At 43.0% G+C, this 22,750-nt stretch overlaps 1 protein-coding gene across 1 annotated transcript in view; it reads right to left on the bottom strand.

Annotated features, from left to right (window-relative positions):
- The window catches only part of SHISA6 (shisa family member 6), a 325,776-nt gene that overhangs the window by 22,312 nt on the left and 280,714 nt on the right, over nucleotides 1–22,750 (bottom strand). The gene's annotated exons all lie outside the window — the stretch shown is intronic.

The raw sequence follows: 22,750 nt of genomic DNA, 5'->3' as shown, positions 1-22,750 counted from the left end.
CTTCTCAGATTATTGTATACCTTTGGTCAATTTCCAGAGCACTGAAATGGCTGTTTTTATAAATTTTCTCTAGCTTCATAATTGCTTTATGGGGAAAGGATTTGCCAACCTTTTTACTGGGGCATGACCAGCTTCACTGGGGTTCTGGGCATAGTCTCCCCAGTCATCCTCTAGCTTCCTAGTACCCTGGAGACCTCAGTGCTCAGCCAAAGAGATGCTAGAGGGAAGTGGAGATGAAGGGGAAGCTCTGGTTGTATCCTCAGTCCCTGGGTAGCTTAAAGGCATCTTAAGATTTTTTGGTATTAGTAAAATTCCAAATACATTTTAGGTTGAACATTTTGTATCCTGGGAGAACGATATCTGTGTCCAGATTTCAGACTCATTCATACATATTAATAGTTAGAATACTGACTGGGATGAGTCATTTGGTATTAAAGATATCTCGTAGAAGGGGGAAATAGGTTCTAAAGTTCTTTTGCCTCAAAATAAAGGGAGTTATTTGTTGTACCAGACAGACACATTTTCAGAAATGAAAAAAGAAAGATTCCACATGGGACTCTTTGCAGTTCTTGCTCTAAGTATAAGCTCAGTGGCTTCCTCTGCCTCCTTCAGGTAGGGGCCAACATGATTCCATATGAAGACCACCTTGTACTTACATCAGACCAGTCACTGAAGGGTGCTTCTAGAACACTGTTTCCCACTGTTAAAGCCACTGTTTAAAGGATAGTGTCTAAGGGATGGAGTGTTAGCATTCCTTCTACTCACCTGACCTCCGCCTCACCCACAGCAGCTTGATTGCCATCTGTCTCCTGTACTGGGCCTCTACCTAAGACTTCATTAGAAGAAACATTTCCGCTGGTAATAAACTTAAAATCTCTTGGTCAAGTTCAGCTACTGCATTTTATAGGTGAGAAAAGAGGTTCAGAGAAGTGAAGTAACCTGTCCAAGATCAGAGAGTTGGTGGCAGAGACAGGACTTTGCCAAGCTTGTACTTTATTCATTATGCGTCATTGTCTGAAAGCTCCCATGCTATTTACAAAGTCTCTCTGTGCTCTGCAGAAGACACTCCAAGAAGGTTTGTGTTTTCTGGTGGCTGTGCATCTCATTGTTCGTAGCCCTTGGGTATTGGTATGTATTTGGGTTCCATGAAATACCTTCTCTGAACTCTGTAAGAATGGGTGTGGTTCTGAGTTTAGTAAGTTTTGAATCCTGCATACTATATCCTTCCTCTTGGACGTTTACCCTGCATGTTAAAGGTGCTGAGAAGTCTGACTATAAATAACTCATTTTATTAGTTATTTGACCATGGAGCATTTTTTTTCACCTAACACAGTCAAAGTATAGACAGGAGACATATACATCCATTTGGATATTCTGGGGGGACTTTAACAAAAGGACTACATTCAAAGGTATGAGCAGGGTGTATGGAACCCCCAAGAGACACTGCAGTGCCCCTGGACTAGTAGAAGTGAGAGCTTTAGCCAAACCGGGCCTGGGTGATGAAGGAAAGGAGTGGCTTCTGGAACCCAAAGGCAGGGAGAACTGTGTACACAGGGCCCTCTGATCTTTAGTTGAGAGACATAGCCAGACCCCCATGAATGTACAGGAAGGCAGCCTGGGAGTGAAGTGTTGTTCCAACTTCACTCTCCTCCATCTCTCTGCTCTCTTTTGGGGATTCCCCATTTATCAAACCCAACCAGCAGCCAGAGAATGAGAAACCTAGCAAAGTAATACATAGAGGTCAGCATCCAGGAGCACTGAGAAGGGTGAAGAGTCGATAGAGAGGGTCAAATGGAAATTTCTGGCAAAGATTCATTAACTAGCTTTGACAAATGCCGCACTAGTGTACTCCAAAGATGTCCTGTGGGGGTTTGGGCAGATGGTTTTCTAGGGAATGGGTGGAGGTCTGGGATGCGTGGGAAGATAGGTGTTGATGTGGAAGGGAGGACAGCAGAATTCATGATGTACACCGAATAGGAAGGCTAACAATTCTCTGATTTTGTCAAGGGCTCTTCTCTGTGGGGATGTGCATGCAGTCTGTTAAGTTTGGCATCCTGTCTTTCTCTGGACTTATCAACTGATCATATCTCCTCTCCCTCAATTACCAGTCCCTCCTCCTTCTCTCTTGGTGAGTCCTGGGCTTTGGCACAGTGCCCAGTCAGGGATATCAGCCTTCCTGATGGATTGAGCTGCATAACAACAATTAGCGCTCAGGACTCATTGATCAATACGCTGACAAGACCACAAAGTGACAAAACAATCTCCATTTGAGCTCCAAGGCTGTTTGCAGGAAGCAGAGAAGCAAGGTGGGGCCCCTCTGCCCACTGAGAGCATGTGGACTACCAGCAGCAGTTAGCAGGTCTCCTAGAACCAGAACATCCCCCTTTGCCCCAGCAGCCAAGGCTGAAGAAGCTGACAGTGAGTTTCCTCACGTTTGGTAGCAGGTTTACCTGCTAAGAGAGGTGGGCAGTTTACTCGGTGGTACAGATACACTGTGAATATATATGTGTGTGCATGTATTGATGTTTGCATGTGTTTGGTTATGTGTGTGTTTGGAGTGGGGAGTAGGTGAAACAGAAGAAGAGTGATTTGGTGTCCGGCATTCTTCATGATCATTCAGTGGCAGATATAACAAAAGCAATTTCTGTTTAGTGAGTCAAAGGAAAAGTTGGGGGTACAAATAATGCCCAAAGGCATAAACAATGGCTGGGTCAGTGGGATCTTGAGAGTATAAAACAAAGAGATGGGCCAGGTGCAGTGGCTCATGCCCGTAATCCCAGCACTTTGGGCGGCCAAGGTGGGAACACCTGAGATCAGGAGTTCAAGACCAGCCTGGCCAACATGGTGAAACCCCATCTCTACTAAAAGTAGAAAAATTAGCCAGGCATGGTGGCATGTGCCTGTAGTCCCAGCTACTCGGGAGGCTGAGACAGGAGAATTGCTTGAACCCGGGAGGTGGAGGTTGCAGTGAACCAAGATCATGCCACTGCACTCCAGCCTGGGTGACAGAGCGAGACTCCATCTCAAAACAAGCAAGCAAGCAAGCAAGCAAGCAAGCAAGCAAGCAAACAAACAAACAAACAAACAAACACAACAACAACAGAATCTAAAGAGGGGATATAGATATTGGCTATAAACTCTCATGTCTGGGGCCTGATCAGCACACTCCAGAATTGCTATGATAACCTTGGAATTTCCTCCCTGCCTCTAGTCTCTGCCCCTTTGGGTCCACTCGACACACCTGTGCTAGATTAGTCTTTCTCCAATGTTGTGCCATCCTGGCCTTGAACCTGCAAGTATCTTAACTACCACCAGGTCAAAGTTTAGATGCTTAAGGCCAAGGAGTTTTAAACTCTAGTGTACTTAAGAATTACATGAGGAACTGATCAAAAAGATTCTGGGCCTTCGTTCCACCCCATAAATTATGATTTTGGAAGATCCGACACAGGCTCTAGGAATAAGCTTTTTAAAAGTGTCTTTGGTGACTGCTGAAAACTGGCCCACACTTTGGGCAATGCTGCAGGTGGAACTTCCTTTTCTCAAAGCTGCCCATGGTCCAGGCCCATTTCATTTCACCCAACATGCCAGGGACTCATATGGACTGGTTTCCTTCTGCTCTCCCCACAACCCCTGTTCCTCGGTGCTAGCCTTGGGAAGAACATCTTCCACTTGGATTGTTCTTCTCCTTCTCACTTCTCCCAAACTCTTCTAATCCTTGAAGATAAAACACAGGTAAGCCAGATGTGGCGGCTCACGCCTGTAATCCCAGCACTTTGGGAGGCCGAGGCGGGTGGATCACAAGGTCAGGAGTTCGACACTAGCCTGGCCAACATGGTGAAACCCCGCCTCTACTAAAAATACAAAAATTAGCCGGGCATGGTGGCAGATACCTGTAGTCCCAGCTACTTGGGAGGCTGAGGCAGGAGAATCGCTTGAACCCGAGAGGCAGAAGTTGCAGTGAGCCGAGATCATGCCGCTGCACCACTCCAGCCTGGGTGACAGAGCGAGACTCCATCTCAAAAACAACAACAACAACAACAAACTCAGGTTCATCTCCATAAAACCAAACTCAGGTCCTCTAATGCAAAATGGAGTTTCTTGCTCTTCTGATAATCGGAAAATTTGTCATCACCGTCATTCATTTTTGGTGCTTCATCCTATATTGCTTCTTCTCTGTCTCATTCATTCACTCTTTCAAAGTTCATTAAATACTTCTGCATGTAAGGCTCTCTTCCTCAACTATTTATACACTGAATGTTTCTGGAGGTTGAGTTCAATGACAGTGCGTTTATGTTTACCTTAACACAATACCTCCTAGGCTCCTTGGAGGTACTTGTGCAGTTTTTTTTTGAATGATGAATAAATGAGTAAATGAATCAACTCTTGAGGCAGCAGAAAATGAACAAGAGGCCATGGTGATAATACTGGATTGCTTCTCTGAGCTTCTTTCTTCTTGTTCTCTTCTTCCTAAGGCCCCGAGTGGCAGATGTTCTGGGCCTGTAGCCAGGTTTGTGGGTCATAGCATTTCACATGTATCTGAGTATGAGCGTGTTGGGGGAAAGAAGGCACCCCTGCTTCCCTATCTCAAATCCAACCCACACTTGACACTTCTGCCTAAGATTAGTTGTCATTCTAATTCATCCCAACACAGCCCTTTAGATCTTGGCGGCATGAAAAAGTCAACACAGAGAGGCAGGCCTTTGACTCTAGGTGTCAGGAGGTGGGATCCCTTCTCCCACCCCACCCAGTAAGACAGGTTGGTTGCTGATGACATTGTGAGGTCATTGATTCCTGTGTTTCTATCCACTCTCTTGCTTTCCCTATTTCTCAGTCTTGTCCCTTTACCCCAGAAGCCCTGACTCGGGGTCCCCTTGGAGCTGAGCAGTGAGTGCTTTTTCTTGAGAGCCCAGGTCTGTCTGAACTCCTCCCCAGTGGGCCTGCCCTGCCTCCCCACTTCTGGCAAGGATGTTCATTTTCAATTCTGCTTGAAAAAAAAATGGCATCACATGGGTTGTCATGCCCACGCAGGGAAGCAATGCGTCTTCTGCCAGATTCACTTAAAAAGACACACTTTAGGTCTCCCTGGGAGAGCTGCCTGCCACCTGCTGTGATCCGCGTCTTCAGGACAGCTTTGGCTCATCTGAGCCTGGAGATGCTGGAGCTGTGTTTGTTCTGCTTGAAGTTATTGTAATTACTACAAAAGACACATTTACCATCCCCTCCTCAGTTCCAGGTGACTAATCCTCTTGCTGGTAATAGGGAACACTCAGGAATATCCTGAGAGCCATTTAAATCATACTCATGGGAAGACAATCTTGAAATGCCCTGGAATTGCTTCGGAGTGGGATCAGGTGTGAGCTCCAGATGTGGGATGAGGTGGATCTGAGCAAGGGTGGGCTGGGCTTGGCTGCTGACACGGTGCCAAGCGGGCCTGCAGGTGGGCTCCCTACGGAGGCATAAGGCCTATGATGTTCCCTCCGAAGTGGGATTGCTGTGAGATTCTTTCGCAAATTTCAGATTCCTTTGACCTCCACCCATGGGCAGTCACCCCATCTTACAATCTGTCCAGCTCCAATCTAGGCACCCAGCATAGCTACTTAACATCACAAAACTCACCTCAAGTTGAAATATTGGAATGATAGAATGGTTGCTATTTTAAGAATGTGCAGTCCTTTGGGAAACCCCCAAATATCCCAAATACAAAGTAGATCACCACACCACCTGCATCTACCCAGTAATGCTATGAGTGTACCTGACATATTATCATAGCTCCCCCTGCACACACACATATATGTGTGTATATATATATGTTTGTATGTATATAGGTAGATACACACACACACACACACACATATGCACACATTGTTTTCCCATCAGCCACTGTTTTGTTGGACATTGTTTGAAGTAATTTAGAAATATCATGCCATTGAACCTCACAACAAAACTCTGTGAGCTCATTTATATTTTAAAGATGACATTGAGTTGCCCAAGGAGGTCACACAAAAAATAAGTAGCTGAACCTGAATTCAAATTCACATCTAACGACTCCAAACACAGAGCTCTTGATCTCTGCACTATAATGTCGCTTTGCCAGAATGTGCAAATACAGACTCATCTGTTGAGCTGGACAGGGTTCCTAGTGGGATTTAGGTTTGCACACTGGTAATAAATGGCTGATTCTTGGACAAACCTTCACACTGCTTCTAATCTAGAAACCTGTTCTTACACTCACCCTAAAATCCCCTAAGGAGTCTGCCTCTGACTCAGCCCGGAGCAATGTAGCTATTCTTTGTCCTTGCGTCTCCCTGTTGACAGCATTCTTGTAGCTTCACATTGTAGCCCTTCTTTTCCTTCACCTAAAGGCCATCATCCTGTTGGAACATGCAGCCTGGCAGAAACCAGCCACACTGCTGGGGAAGGTGGTTAGACACACAAGACTAGGAGCTGGGCAGTAAGTGCTCTTTTTCTGGGGCCCATCACGCATAGCACTGCTTCCAGGTGATGACTCCTGGCCTTCTGGACATGGATGAACATGCCAGGGGTCCTCTGCCATCTTATACCTGCTTTCCTGCACCATAGCCTTCTTTTATTTTTATTTTATTTTATTATTATTATTTTTTGAGATGGAGGCTCGCTCTGTTGCCAGGCTGGAGTGCAGTGGTGCAATCTTGGCTCACCGCAACCTCTGCCTCCTGGGTTCAAGCGATTCTCCTGCTTCAACCTCCTGAGTAGCTGGGGTTACAGGCACCCGCCACCACGCCCAGCTGATTTTTGTATTTTTAGTAGAGATGGGGTTTCACCACGTTGGCCAGGATGGTCTCAATCTCTTGATTTCGTGATCTGCCCTCCTTGACCTCCCGAAGTGCTGGGATTACAGCCATGAGCCACCACGCCCGACGTGTAGCCTTCCTAGAATAGTTTCGGCACACAACCCCTTATTGATCTTTCCACTGAGTTCCTTTTATATGCTGTCATCATTTTTCTGAATCTTGTTTCTGTCTCCCTGGAATGTCTTTTCCCACATTACCACTTGTTCAATTTTTATTCATCCTTCAAGGCCCTCGAAAACAAGCACCTCATCAATGGCAGCTTTCTCCAATTCCTTCAGCTGCAGGTAATCTTTCTTTATTGTGAACTCTCCTCTGTTCTGTCATTTCTTGGGGGTGCTTACCACTTTCTACATTGTGTTATAATTACATATGTACATGCCTTGTGTCTCCTAACACACTAATTTCTTGATGATGGCAGGTGATGTAAAATTCATCTTTTCTGCTTCTGAAGGAGTCTAACATAGCGCTTCCACTCAACATGCATCCATTGAGTGGACAAATATGGCCATTATGCTGGGCACTTGTGGAGATGTGAAGGCAGAGCTGACACAGTGCAACTTGCTCATAGCAGGTGCTCAATAAATATTTTAAAATGTTAGAATAGGCTGGGCGCAGTGACTCATGCCTGTAATTCCAGCACTTTGGGAGGCCAAGGTGGGCGGATCACTTGAGGCCAGAAGTTCAAGACCAGCCTGGTCAACATGGTGAAACCCTGTCTTTACTAAAAATACAAAAAAAAAAAAATTAGCCAGGCTTGGTGGCAGGCGCCTATAATCTCAGCCATTTGGGAGGCTGAAGCAGGAGGAGAAATGCTTGAACCCGAGAGGAGGACGTTGTAGTGAGCTGAGATAGCACCATTGCACTCCAGCCTGGGCAACAAGAGTGAAACTCTGTCTCAAAAAAAGAGAAAATGATAGAATAAATACTTGTCTGTGTAATTGCAGAGAGTACATAAAATATTTTGAAGATTTTAATAGAGTAAGAATAATGAAAGGGAAGCTTCATAGAGAAAGTAAATCTTGAATGCAGCGATAAAGGAGACTTGATTTTGGACCGTGAGGAGAGAGGCCAAGGGAGGTGACTTCTTTCACGGACAGGACGGCCAAGAATAAAACGTGAGAGAGAGAATGGGGCCTGAGTCAGAGAGTTGGTAGGAGTGCAGATGAGAGATGATAGAATGAGGCTAGATTATGGCACTTTAATGCCAAATTGACTTTGACTTTATCCTGAAAGGCTGTTGACGGCAAGGCAAGGGTCTTGTTGTGTGTGACCCTGCTGTTCACACTCACGCAGTCTGCCAGGTCCCTGAGAAGTTCTCTCGGAGTGGAAAGGGAGGAAAGTGGATATAGTGTCCTGCACCAACATGCCTATTTCCAGGTAACCATATGCCCAGTGGAGACGATGTGGAGCCCCTTTTGCTAATCCTCAGGGAAGACACTGGAGATCACTGTGTGCTGAGAGGTGGGATATGCTTCATTCCAGCCTGAAGGGGCTGGAATGAAATGGGAAAAAAAAAAAGCCCTGATAGAATGGGGAAGGTCATGGGCTCCCACTTTGAGAGGCCTTGGCCCTTACACTGCATTGAATTCAGAACTCTAATTCCAAGACTATAGCAAAATTCCTGTCTGCAGCTAACTTGCTCTGAGAATTGTGTATGCTTAAACTGAAATGCTCACTGGAGGGAGGATGTGGGATAATAGGAAAATGTTCCAAAAAAAGGAATCTCGGGGAAAGGCATTTACACACACACACACACACACACACACACACACACCTTATTTTGCTTTCTTCCCTTTTGGTTGGACACTCTGAGAGAGATAAGGAAGGGAAAGAAAGAAGGATCTATGCTCCTTGGGCACCAGGCACCGTCATCTCAGAGCTCACACATGCTCTTTCTGATACCCAATGTTACACTTTGCTGCCTCATCAGACACTCCTCCACATCTCGGCTGGGAGTTGGATATGGTACACGTGGCTTGATCTGCCTGCTGTCTCCTAGGGAAGACCCCGGTGGCTGTTTTTTCCCTAATTCTTGCACCACTTACATCCCAGTTCAGAGCCATCGGCTGGCGCTGGTCAAGTGACAACATGTGTCACTCCAAACTTCTCCTGCTTCAGTTTTCTCTCCACCCTATGAAATTTTCTCTTCTACATCATTATCTTCTATCATCTGACTTCTGACTGAATTTCTTCTCACATCTCCTAATTTCTCATATTTCCTCTGCTTGGATTTCATAAAGCATTTTACAAATTTTATTTGTATTTGACAAATAATAAATTGGATGTATTTATTTGGCACAAAGTGATGTTTTGATACATGTGTACATTGTGGAATGATTAAATCAAGCTAATTAACCTATCCATCACCTCATTTACTCATCAATACTATGTGGTGAGAACATTTAAAATCTAATCTTTAAGCAAGTTTGAAATATACAATGCATGGCTATTAATTATAATCACCATACTGTGCCGTGGATCACTAAAGCTTATTCCTCCCGTCTAAGGCATTGCTTCTGAATCCATGCATGGAGCCACTGATTAGTGTCAATGTTACCAGTGTGAAGGACTCAATAAACTTCAGGGGCTGACTAGATTCTTTACATATATGGCTCTATTTAATTTTTACAGCAACTCTAAGAGTTAGAAACTAGTAGTAGCCTCATTTTATAGATGAGAAAACTAAGGCACAGTGCAGTGGCCTGTCCAGGTCACACAGCTGTGGGTACTGGCTATGCGTAATGATGAACCAGACAGACCAACAGAAGAGCTGCCATCCTAACCCTCACTGACCATATCTGAGCTGTTTCTTTGTTTATCAATACTAATTCCAAGACTGTGGCAAAACCCCCATCTGTAGCTCACCTGCTCTGAGAATCGTATGTGATTAAACTGAAATGCTCATCAGCTTGGGAGGACATGGCATCATAGAAAAATGTCCCAAAAAAGGAATTTGGGGGAAAGGCATTTACACACACACACACACACACACACACACACACACATAGCAGTAACCTGTCCAGCTCACACAGCTGTGGGTAATGGCACCAGCTGATGACCCAGACAGACTGGCCGCAGAGCCAACATCTTAACCCTCACTAACTGTATCTGAAATGTGTCTCTGTTTATCAATACTGCACAGTTGACCTTGTCATGGTGGCATTCTACTCAAATCAGTTTCAAAGACAACTGAAAAAACTTTATTGGTCCACTGGGAATCCCGTCCCTATGAATACTGCAGTAACATACCAAACATCAGCTGATAATCGCCAGTGGGGAAGAAAGAACAATTAAGAAGTTCACCATTTGCTGTGCAGTTCCATCCATGGTGAAGAACGTTAGCTTGTTAGCTTGAGAAACGTCGGCCATCATTACAGAGGTCAGCTGCCTCGCTCTGAAACATATGCTCGCTTTGTTTGTGAAAAATTTACATACCGTGTCTTCTTTTCCTCCTGAGCATGGAAAGCCTTCCACAAAGAAGAACATCTTAAATAAATGACTAACTTTGACAACACACATGTCAGGGATGCTGCTGGAACTTTGTAACATGGTGTTCTGAGACATTCCTTCAACTATGATCAAGCGGGGTACGTCTGAAGGAAGCACGCCATTTCTCTGCTCATTTGCTGGGCTTCTCGGAGCAGCTGAGTATCTCTGTTTCCGCTCTAAACACAACTCCAGCTGTGGCTGGTTTTAATGTCTTAAAACCTCTAAAGTTAACATGTATAATTGTTGAAAAACTAGAAAGTAAAACTGAACAAAAAAAGAAGTGTATGTGTATTTTTTTCCACACAAAAAAGCAACAATGCTGAACAAATTGAGATGTGCTTTTTCAATGACAAAATACTGTCACTGTTTTCCTAAGTCAATAATGCATATTTCCATGATGACTGTCAATGGTAGCTTAGTATTCAGCTACATCAGTACATCGTAACTTGTGTGTGTGTGTGTGTGTGTGTGTGGTTTTTTAAAAAACCAATCCTTATTGTTAGATATTCAGGTTGTTTCCATTTCAATGGTGTTATCAATAAGGCTCATAATAGGCAGACCTGAGTGTATGTCCTTAATTGTTTTCCCTAAGGAAGATTGCTAGAATCAGAATGTAGAGGGGTTCTAATTTCAAGGTGTCAGAAATGTGCTGAATTAGAATTCTGATTCTGAGTGACAGTACCGTGCCCATTTCCCCTCACCCTGAGCAGCACCAGGTGTTTTTTTCGTTTTGGGGGAGGTCACTGCCAACTAGAAACATATGCACAAGTATATTTTGTGTTTCATCAGTTACTAGTGAAATTAATCATTTTTTCAATTCCCCTATGTTTGATAGGGGAAATAGGTTTTATATACTTTTGAGTATGTTTGATAATTTCTTTTGCCTATTTTTCCCCTGTTAGGGTAATTATCCTTAATTTTTCTTAGAGACTCCGATATATAAAGGATATTGATTTCCCATCTGTCATACATCGTAACATTTTCTCCCCAAATCATGTGTCTTATCATTTAATTTTTTGACTCATAAATCTCTTACATTCAAATGTAGTCAGCTTTATCAGTATTTTCCTCTATGGTTTATCTCTTTGGTAATTTATTAATTTATAATTCACAAAGCAATTTTTGAGCAGGGACTCTGGGCCTAGTGTAGGGATATGCTCAAAGAGATTATTCCCATTCCCAGGTGGGACACATATTGTTTTTCTTATTCTTGTATGGTTTCACTTTTGGCATCTTAGCATATGTGGAATTTGTTTTGTTTTACATCATGAGGTAAGAGTTTATTATAAAATAATACATATTGGTTCTAATGCAGCCTTTCCTCAGTTTTATGTCAATTCACCTTAATCCTATACCAAATATTGAGCCATTGAGGAAAACAGCACAGTTTGCTGGCTGAGCATCTAGGCTGCTTAGATTATAGCTGGTAAGAGAGGGTTGCCCAAAGATAGGCCTATAGAGTGAACTACGAACTTACATCCAGAAACTATTCCATAGTTTTAAGACTCTTTCCCTCCCTCCCTCCCTCCCTCCCTTCCTTCCTTCTTTCCTTTTTCTTTTTGTGATGGAGTCTCACACTGTCACCCAGGCTGGAGTGCAATGGTGTGATCTTGGCTCACTGCAAACTCTGCCTCCTGGGTTCACGCGATTCTCCTGCCTCAGCCTCCCGAGTAGCTGGGACTACAGGCACCCACCACCACGACCGGCTAATTTTTCGTATTTTTAGTAGAGACAGGATTTCACTATGTTGGCCAGACTGGTCTTGAACTCCCAACCTTGTGATCTGCCTGCCTCGGCCTCCCAAAGTGCTGGGATTACAGGCGTGAGCCACTGCACCTGGCCATTTAAGACTATTTTCATAGTAGAGTAGCAGCTATGGGAATCAAGATTTTGACTGGAAAACTGTCTCAAAATAAGCAGCAGTTGACTATAAAAGGAGAATCGAGCTGGATCTGGTGACGTCTGTGTCATGGAGGCTTCTGTTACCGGAGTCTGTTGCCCAAAAGCATCTCCTTGGGTCTTGGACACCATCTGGGGTGCGTCTGAATGCCTGTGCTGCTGTCCCCTGGGTTGCCAAAATGTGCACATAAATATCAGCCAGTTCTTTGTTATTAAGTGAATATTTCCACCCAGCGTCTGTGTCTCAGTGCTTTCTCTGTGGACCATAATTCATTACACATACAATTCCATGCTGTCTATTCTATCTTTTTTGGCACCACTGTTTTAATCATTACAATTGGTATATTACCTTTCAATATATAACTATCTAGCAGTGCAACTGTCCATCTGTATTTTTATATATGAGTGCATGTACGTTTTAGTCTCATGCATTTATTCCTCCAGATGTTTTTTACTATTATTTTGTCAAAAAGCACATTCAAATTTCTGTTTAGAATTACATTTGCTGATGAATTTGGGGATAATTAAAATTTTCCCATTTCAGGGACACACAGTATATATCCCTCATTTAATTTAATCGTTTATTATGCACCTTAGAAAATATTAGCTGTCTTCTTTATATTGATCCTGCACATTTTTAATATTAAATTTTATTTGTAATTAGTTCATATTTTTTCATTTACAATGGATATGAGTGCTTAGTTTGGTAAATACTATTGAGTAGCCAAAAACAAATGAAGGCGGTTATAAAGTACCCCAAACTCCCCAAATTTGGAAGGAACTCTCTAGGATTTTATAACATTTAAAGTTTATTGTAAAGTTCTTTGCCTTAAAAACACAACTAATATACTGATGGGTACATAATTACCAATAAACCTTGTAGAAAGAGACCGGTTGATAGATATGGCAATTGGATCAGACAGGGTGGTCTGATTCAGGGATATTAGGGAGATTTTGTGTAAGTGAATAAAAACTAGGGACTACCTACCAAAAACAGTAACTTCAGATTTTTAGAAGATGTTCTATATCAAGAGTTGACAATTGTGTGTGTGTGTGTGTGCGCGTAAAGAGGCAGTGAGTAAATATTTTAGGATTTGTAGGCCGTACAGTCTCTCTTGTAACTACTTAATTCTGCCATTCTAGAATCGTAGACCATACATACATGAGTGAAGTGAAACTGTATTCCAATAAAACTTTCTTTACAAAAACAGATAGCAGGCCAGATCTGACCCACTCTCATAGTGCCAACCCTTAAACTATGTCATTCTTTGTGGCAGTAATTACCCAGACAAACCAGTTTTTTCATGAGGTTATTTCTAATTTAATAATCTAATAAATAATACTAACTGAATAGAAAAAAAATGATTATCCTTCTCATCCTTATATGGCTGGAAAGGCATACACATCATCCAGCAGTCGACTCAGTAAGAAGGCAACATTTTAACCAACTCTTATGGTAATACTAGACTGCGGTTTCTATATGTCAATCCAAACAAAGCATCTATGCGGAATGATTATAGCTTAACCTTTAACTGATTCCTGTCCATGAACCAAAGATCAAGGAAACTCCCATCATATTTATGTGTGATCTGCTACATTATTTAATGATTCTCCTCACAGGGCAGGAATACATGTTACAGAGGGCTTTGTGGAATAGCCAAGACTCATCCATCATTCTTCATAGGAATGGTGAGGAACACTCCCCTGGGGAACCCAAACCCATGGTTAATCAAGCCAGAAGCTGGCCTATTCTTTGGGTAAAATGTCCAGGAAAGAAATAGGTCTGTATTCTTGGGTGGTAAAGGGTTGCCCTTTTGGAAGATGGGATTCACTTTCCACTTGGTCCAGGTAGGTAGGATCTCCCCTGGAGTGCTTATGAAAGTCAAGAAGCTATCAAGGCGATGGATAGCCTAAATACCCTGATTCGATCATTATACAATATATGTATGCATCAAGATATCACATGTACCCCAGAAATATGTACAAATATTGTATATGTATGAACACAAAATAATTCAAAACAAAAAAGCTAGTGAGGATCAGAGCCACCATGCAGATGGTTCTTAAGCAACCCTAGAAGCAAAATGCTTCAGCAAAATGCTTAAATGCTCCATTCTGGGTTGTTTTGAAAACTCAGCTGTGTAACACAGAACTATCATTGAGTTCTGAGTAGAAAAGACCCTGAGATGAACCACCGGGGCAGTCACCAGGAGTTAGAGAGACAAGTCATACCTCCTGGTATCATTCAGAGTGTGGGCATGTGGCTGCCTGTGATCTACAAAGCTGTGCAGGGTAAAATGATTTTGCTCTGCTACACAGAGTACAAGTGTGATGCTCTGGTGACCACCTGTACACATGTGGAGCAGGTAGGAAATAGTAGTGCGTCTGTGGGGACAGTCTGCTGTCAAACTAGGCAAGGACTCTTGCCAGCCTTCTTAGTTTTCACAAGCAAATGAGACCTTCTTTCAGAGTCACTGTCTACTACAAAACAGAGGATCTGTACTACCCAGGAGTGCGGTCTCCAGCTCCCTCCCATGCAGTGTTTACCAACAGTTTAGCTGAAAGAAATGATATCCAGAGAGAACTTTAGAAAAGGAACATAGGCCATTTACTCATCCTGATACTTGAAACCATATTTGGGCCACACCAAATCAGCAAAGAGCAGGGGATCCTCTTGGTAGGGTCATGCCACTACCACGTGTGCTTTTACTGACCTTCATTTTGGAGTGATACCCTTAGTTTATTGAAGACAGGTGGGTTTTTTTTGTTTTTGTTTTTTGTTTTTTTTTTTTTCTTTTTAAGACAGGGTCTCGTTCTGTTGCCCAGACTGGAGTGCAGTGGCATGATCTAGGCTTACTGAAGCCTCCACCTCCTGGCCTCAAGCCATCCTCTCACCTTGGCCTCCCAAGTAACTGGGACTACAGGTGTGCACCCCCATGCCCAGCCAATATTTTTTAATTAATTTTTTTGTAGAGATGGGTTTTTGCCATGTTGCCCAGGCTAGCCTCAAACCCTTGAGCCCTCCTCGACCTCCCAAAGTGCTGAGATTACAGGTGTGAGCCACCAGACCCAGCCACAAAGACCGGTATATAAAACAACCCTTAAAACTTATCATTTGTGATAATCTTGTTTATTATAACCCTTTTTTTTTTTTTTTTTTTTTTTGAGATGGAGTCTTGCTCTGTTGCCAGGCTGGAGGGCAGTGGCGCGATCTCGGCTCACTGAAACCTCCACCTCCTGGGTTCAAGTGATTCTCCCGCCTCAGCCTCTGGAGTAGCTGGTACTACAGGCGTGTGCCACCACGCCCAGCTAATTTTTGTATTTTTAGTAGAGACGGGGTTTCACCATGTAGGCCAGATGGTCTCAATCTCTTGACCTCGTCATCTGTCCACCTCGGCCTCCCAACGTGCTGGGATTACAGGTGTGAGCCACTGTGCCTGGCCTCACAATATCCTCTTTAAGAGACTACTGGGAGAATGCCTCATCTTCATACCAATACGTGTACATCTCCCCTACGACTGGCTGTGTTCTTCTTGTGGGCATGATGAATCGTATAACTGAGAAGATTCCATTTCTCTGGCTGGCTGTTGGAATGGCCAGATCAAATATGCAGGTGAGTAGATGCCTGCGCCACATAATTCAGCTTAATTCTATCCCCTCCAGATGTTTCACTTACTCCACCTTTTAAATCCTCTTTTGCCTTTGAAAGGCTCTTTGAATTCCTTTCTGAAACAAGATAAAAGATATATGAACAAAAACAAAAATCAGACTTGTAACCACAAAACCCTGCTGGCCTTTCATTTGTTAGACATGAAAGGATCATCTACCCCCACCATCTGGGTTTCAAATGTGTGGGAGTTACTTTTCTAAAAAATACAGCGAGATTATCTCTAACTGCTTGATGTTTAAAATAGGACAGTTTTATTTATTTTCAAGTGTCAGATTATAGAAGTGACTGATGCTGCAAAACATTCAGAAATTATAGAAGCATAGACTGGGCACGGTGACTCACGCCTGTAATCCTAGCATTTTGGGAGGCCGAGGCAGGTGGATCACCTGAGGTCAGGAGTTCGAGACCAGCCTGGCCAACATGGCGAAACCCCGTCTTGACTAAAAATACAAAAAAATTAGCCGAGCATGATGGCGGGCGCCTGCACTCGGGAGGCTGAAGCAGGAAAAATTGCTTGAACCTGGGAGGCAGAGGTTGCAGTGAGCTGAGATCACACCACTTCACTCCAGCCTGGGCAAAAGAGCGAAACTCCATCTCAAAAAAAAAAAAAGAAAGAAAGAAAAGAAATTATGGAAAAATAAATAAAATGAAAATGATCTGTAAGCCCACTGCCTGGATAAGTATCTTGGTTTTTAAAAACATGCTGCTAATTTTTTATGAGTTCAATGTACCTCTTCTGGGACACTTTCTTTCATAATTATGGACCGTATTAACCTATAGAAGAAAAATAAAAGCAACTTGTCTTTCTAGAATACCTGTTTTCTGCCGCCCTTTGAAACAAGTTGCTGTCTTATGATTTTCGGTGTTATCTTTTCATAACTGAAGAGGTGGGGTGCAGTCCCTTTCTCAGTAGTTTTGGGGTCCTATTACCAGATGGCAGAAGTGTGACCTTGTCCTCTAATTCAAGCTGAAAGGTATGTGTCTTATTTTCTTTATTTTCTTTCCTTTTCTTCCTTTTCTTTTCTTTTTCTTTTTCTTTTAATTTTTTGTTTTGTTTTGTTTTTCAGATGGAGTTTCACTCTTGTTGCCTAGGCTGGAGTGCAATGGCGTGATCTCAGCTCACTGCAACGTCTGCCTCCCGGGTTCAAGCGATTCTCCTGCCTCAGCCTCCTGAGTAACTGGGGTTACAGGCGTGCGCCACCATGCCCGGCTAATTTTTGTATTTTTAGTAGAGATGGAGTTTCTCCATGTTGTTCAGGCTGGTCTCGATCTCCTGACCTCAGGCGCTCTGCCCACCTCCGCCTCCCAAAGTGCTGGGATTACAGGCGTGAGCCACCGCGCCTAGCCGTATTATTTTTAAAGAGTTCAAGACTGTAGCTCTTTACTCCCCAGTAAATAGCTGTATGAAGAATCAAGGAGATAAACATGGATACATTTTAAATATATATCAAAGCATGCCATTTTCACAGCCAGGCACCCACGCAGGCAGAGCCCTACACTATCCTCCTTAGTCAGAATCAGCCCAACTCTTGGGTGGCCAAAACCCCCTGACATCCCAAGCTACTACTTTGACTTCTGGCGCCAGCTTTGTGCAAATGCTCTTTTCTCCTCTCTCAGGCATATCTATCTCCCTGGCTCACAAGAGAGACATCTGCCTGCCTCTGCAGTGATATTTCAGCATTTTCATTCAGCTACACTTTTCGGTGTTTTGTCAGATTCCTTTTGCAGACTCTAATCCTCCCACAGACAAGGAGAGGAATAAATTGCTAGAAACGACAACAGTGAAACTACAGCAGCAAATCCAGTCGGAGCCAACGGGGTGGTTTTCTGCCTTTTCTTTCTTTCGAGCAGGAGATCTCTCCAACTTCTCTGCTCAGCCCTAGAATGTGCCTTTACACATAGTCCTTGCTTGTTAATCAAGAGGCTTAGTTGGTGGTTCCTAAAAACTTACCATGGGATTTTTTTAGAGGCTCAAAGAGAGCTCAGCATCCAGTATCCTGGATGAAACAAGACTCACATCTGCTAAGAAACCAGGCATAAACGTTGGCAAAAGAAGAAAAATCTTCAAAAACGTCTGCTTAAGCAATTGTACAAGCTGTTTTGGAAAAGCGGCTCTGGAGATAGTGACTCTAGAGGAAGCCTCAAGGCATGTCTGGAAACTTGGGAAGGCAAAGAAACTTCTGGAAGCCCACGTGTAAAGTATTCTTGCATGCAAGTCACTATAAAATATTTCTTGTTGAAAATGCTTCCGTGTGATAAGGAACAAAGAATATGAAATATACTGTCTACTGAAATAGATCCTGATCATGGGTTTGGGTTTCTTAAAACAGTGTTGGACAAACACAGTAGCTCACACAGAGGCGAGAGGATCACTTGAGGCCAGGACTTCAAGGCCAGCCTGGGCAACATAGAGAACCTTTAACTGATATTTACTTTACTTTCCAGTAAATAGCTACATGGAGAATAAAGGAGATAAAACATAGGCACATTTTAAATAACTATCAAAGCACACCATTTTCACAGCAGACATCCCCAAAACACAGCCTTAAAACTATCCTAATTAGTCAGAAACAGCCTCTCTCTTTGGTGTCCAAATCCCCCTGATATTTCAAACTACAACTTCTCTATACAAAATTTAGAAACCAAATACCGTGGCATTCTGATGCATGTCTGTAGTCCCAGCTACTCAGGAGGCTGAGGCTGAAAGATCACTGAAGCCCAGGAGGTTGAGGCTGTAGTGAGCCAAGGCCATGCAACTGCACTCCAGCCTGGGTGACAAAGCGACCCTGTCACTAAATAATAATAATAATTTAAAAATAGAAAAACACTTAATGTAAAAACTGAATATATCTCTAAGTAGAATTTTCCCCATTCACTACTCCTGTTTCTTCAAAGAGAGAAAAGCTAAGCTGAGAGGTAAGAGATATAGTCTAGCTAGTTTATCTTGTTTTTAAGAGACAGGGTCTTGCCCTGTCACCCAAGCTGGAATGCAGTGGCGTGATCCTAGCTCACTGCAGCTTTGAACTCCTGGGTTCAAGAAATCCTCTCATCTCCGCCTCCTGGGTAGCTGGGACTACAGGTGCGTGCCATTCTGCCTGGCTAATTTTTGTTTTTTGTAGAGATAGGGTCTCACTATGTTGCCCAGGCTGGTCTCGAACTCCTGGTCTCAAGCAATCCTCCCAACTTGGCTTCCCAAAGCGCTGAGATTACAGGAGTGAACCACTGCGCCTGTCTTCAGTTTCTTCATCACTACTATTTATAGGTGGCCATCACAAGGAAGAGTTTCTAAAATGTTATATAGCCAGCAACCCTGAGATGAGCTGAAAGTATTTTTGAAGTCAGGTTGACCTGAAGCCTCAAGTCTTAAGAGGATTTTGACCAAACTTAGAATAAGGATAAACTGATATTGAGAATTTATGAAAAAGATACCAAATACCTACTAAATTTTACTACAATCTTGCTTTAAGTACAAAATATATATTTATTGCCTTCAAAAACGTGCTTTAAAGAACAGTATAATCCACTGGTTAGTAGTGTTTGAGATCAGTTATCTTAATAAAGAAATTTTTGTTAGCAAATAAAAATGAGGGAACATTCCGAGTTATAAATTTCTAGAACATGACCAGAAAAGTCTATCTGAATTTGAACCCAAGCTTTAAATCCAAAGCACCATGTTCCATGATGATAATGTTCCCCATTCTGTCAAGCAAGTATTTACTGAGTGTCCATTGTCCCAGGTGAAAACTCTCTCAGGGGTTTCTACAAATACAGTGGGGAACCAAACAGACAGAATTCTTGTACTCATGGCATTAAGAATGTATTGGAAGAGATAGGCAATAATAAGTTAAACACACAGAAAGAGCTGCTTATAGTGATAAGGCTAAAAAGACGAGAATTAGACATAAGGAACAGATAAAAATAGGAGGTGGTGCCTATTAGGGTAATCGAGGTAGGTTTCTCTGAGGAAGTGATATTTATGCAGAGGTCTGAAGGATGAGAAGGGGCCAGCCATGCAAATGGATATGGGGTTAGAGGAGCAAGAGAGGGAAATGTATGCATGGGATGTGTCTGTGCTCCTGTGCATACTGTATGTGCAAAGGCCCTGATGCAGGAAAGAGATGACCTAAGCTAAGCATAAGCATAGTTGCAACACTGAAATGATCGGTGTGGCCGAACCATCACAGCTGAGAGCAAGAAGGAGAGAGGCTTGAGATAGCATTGAAGAAGAGGAATCATTCAAGACCCCAGACCAGTAAGGAGGCTCCTCTAACAGTCAGGAAAGTTGGTGACTTAGACTAAGTAGAGAGTGGGTGTGCAGAAAAGTGGATGGATCTAAGACATATTTTCAAGGTAGGACTGTTAGGATTTATTAATGCATTATATATGGGGTGTAAGGAAATTAGGGTTGCTATTGAGATTCGAACAATTCATCCTTTGCTGAGATGGGCAAAAATTTGTTGGGTGCACAGTTGTTGGTGGTGAGAGGGGTGGGGAATGTAAAGTCAGAAATTCCATTTTGAACACATTATACGTGAGATGCTTGTGGAACATCTAAGTGTTGATGTCAAGTAGGCAGTAGAATTTACGAGTCTGGAGTTCAGAGAAAAAGTCGAGGCTCGAGATGTAATTTTGAGAATCGTCCACATGGAGATTGTATTTAAAACTATGAGACTAGATGAATTACCCTAGATAAAAGAACAGTGTGTACACAGAGAGGAGAGAGAAAAGGTCTAGGAGAGAACAAAGGAACCCCTTCAACCTAAAACCTAAAGCTTGGGTTCAGTGACAGAGGAGAGCAGTTAGGAGTTAAAAATGAGAAAGCACGATGTCATGGAAACCAAGAGGGCACAGCACCTCAGGAGGACAGTTGAATGCTTCAGCTAAGTTACATGAAGGAAAGAAAGAAGGTATTTACTGGATTTGTATACATGCATGTCAAGGTGACCTCGGTTGGAGAAGGCTTGTTGGTGTGGGGGAAGCAGAAACCAGACTGGTTATGGGCTGAGAAACATATGGGAGTTTGGTGGGGGGCAGGTATTTACAGCGTTATTACTGTTTTTCATCGTGAAAAAATATATATAACATAAAATTTACCACATTAACCATTTTTTATGTACAGTTCAGTGGCGTTAAGTACGTTCATTGCTGTCCTTGCCATGGTCACCCTCCATCTCTAGAACTTTTTCACCTTCCCCAGCTGAAACTCTGTCCCCGATAAACAACTCTTCATTCCTTCCTCCTCACTGCAGCACCTGGTAACCTCTGTTTTATTTTCTCTCTCCACGAACTTGCTTACTCTAGATACATCACATAAGTGAAATCGTTCAATGTTTGTCCTTTTGTGACTGGCTTATTTCACTCAGCATAATGTCCTCAAGGCCTGTCCATGTTGGATCATGGGTCATTGTCCTTCCTTTTTCAGGCTGAAAAAGGAATTGTATAGATGGACACACTTTATTTATCCATTTGTCTGCTGATGGACGCTTGGGCCGCTCCTACCTCCTGGCTATTGTGAATAGTGTTTGTGTAGTCAAGGGAAAGGGTTTGCTTTTGTTACTGTTCTCCAAGCTAAGAGAAACCAGAGCACCTTTGGCGGTGATTCTGTGGAGGAGAAGAGGCAAAGTTTCAGCAGAAAGAGGGGGAGTGGTGAAGGAGGGAGAGGGAAAGAAGACAAGCTTTCCAATAACACGTGAGAAAGTGGGAGTTGGGGAAATACACTTCCTCTGTAGAGGAGAAGGGAGAGGCTGTGGCTCCAGACAGAGGTACTTCAACGGCTTTGACCATGGGTGGGTAGGGAAGTTTCCTTCAGACAGCTTCAATTTCCCCAGTGAAGCATGAGACAAGTTCATCAGCTGGGGGTTGAAAGGAGAAGGGACAGTAGGGGGATTAGAGGAAAGAGAAGGTACAAAGTAATCCTCTTAAGGGAATGTTTCTCTGTCCCGGCTGCACATTAGAATCACCTGAATGCAGAACTTTCAAAATATTCCAATTGGTACCTCCTTTCCCTGCATTCCTATAGTGATTTAGTTGGTCTTCGGTGGCTTCTGGGCATCCGTAGTTTTAAAAAGTCTCTAGCTGATTCCACTGGCCACATGGGTTGAGGATGACTGTCTTATCGTGGAAAAACAAACATGTTAGAGAAAAATAATAAGATACCTGGTAGTGTCAGACGCCAATCAGAGATTTGTAATCATAAATTTCAAGTGAAATAAGTCAGTACAGATCACAGGGTGTGGACATTTGTGTGTGTGTGTATGTGTTTGTGTGTGTGTGTTTCCTGGCCCAACATGTGAAAATCCAGCAAATCTCTGTCCCCAAACTTTTAAGCAAAACAAAGCAAAAAACAAAACAAAACAAAACAAAAAACTATCATTTGAGAGCCCATCTGTTTCTTATCACTGACCTCTATCAATTATAGTAAAAGCTAATATCACCATGTGCTCAGCATAATTCTAAGCATCTTACTTATCAATTCCTTCAGTCCTCACTGTAGTCAACATGTTAATTTTACAAAGAAGAAAACGAGGCACAAAAATAAAATCAGGCAGCTGCCAACACTTATAGTTAATGCAAAATGGCAGTGGGACCTGAGACCAGGAAATCTAGACCTGTGCTCTTGACCACAGCACCACGCCACCTCTGCATGCATGGCCTAAAACATGTGTCTCCAGCCCTGCCCTTCCTAAGACACAAAGAACCACGGTACTATTGGTGGTGGAGGATAGTTGATGGGGTTGCAAGAAATACTTTGATAAACCCTCTGGCAAGCAGAAAACTCTACAGGGGTTCATGGAAACCAAGAGGGCACAGCATCTCAGGAGGACAGCTCTACCCTACAAGTGAGTGGCCACTGATGGAGGTT

This window comes from Macaca mulatta, chromosome 16 (genome assembly GCF_049350105.2).
Source record: "Macaca mulatta isolate MMU2019108-1 chromosome 16, T2T-MMU8v2.0, whole genome shotgun sequence".
NCBI lineage: Eukaryota > Metazoa > Chordata > Mammalia > Primates > Cercopithecidae > Macaca > Macaca mulatta.
Note: the sequence above shows the minus strand (reverse complement) of the source record. Positions and strands in the feature narration are given on the sequence as shown.